A 238-nucleotide genomic window follows, 5' to 3' on the forward strand; every position below is an offset into this window, starting at 1 on the left:
CGGGCCTCCCCCGGGCCGCCCCGCCGGGGGGGGCCCCCCCGCCTTGCCGCTGCAGCTCCGCCACGGGCCACGCTCCCCCCACAAGCTGCTTTCTCGCTAGTTACCACGGGAAGCGCGGAAAAAATACGTTAAATCCCGTATCGGGCATATTATACGCAGCGTACAGCTCGCCCAGGCGGCAGGACCGCGGCTTCGCCTCACGACCCTCGAGCGACGCAATGGGGTTCCAGCCCTGCCC

Source organism: Phaethon lepturus, unplaced genomic scaffold (genome assembly GCF_000687285.1).
Source record: "Phaethon lepturus isolate BGI_N335 unplaced genomic scaffold, ASM68728v1 scaffold23056, whole genome shotgun sequence".
NCBI classification, from domain to species: Eukaryota; Metazoa; Chordata; class Aves; order Phaethontiformes; family Phaethontidae; genus Phaethon; species Phaethon lepturus.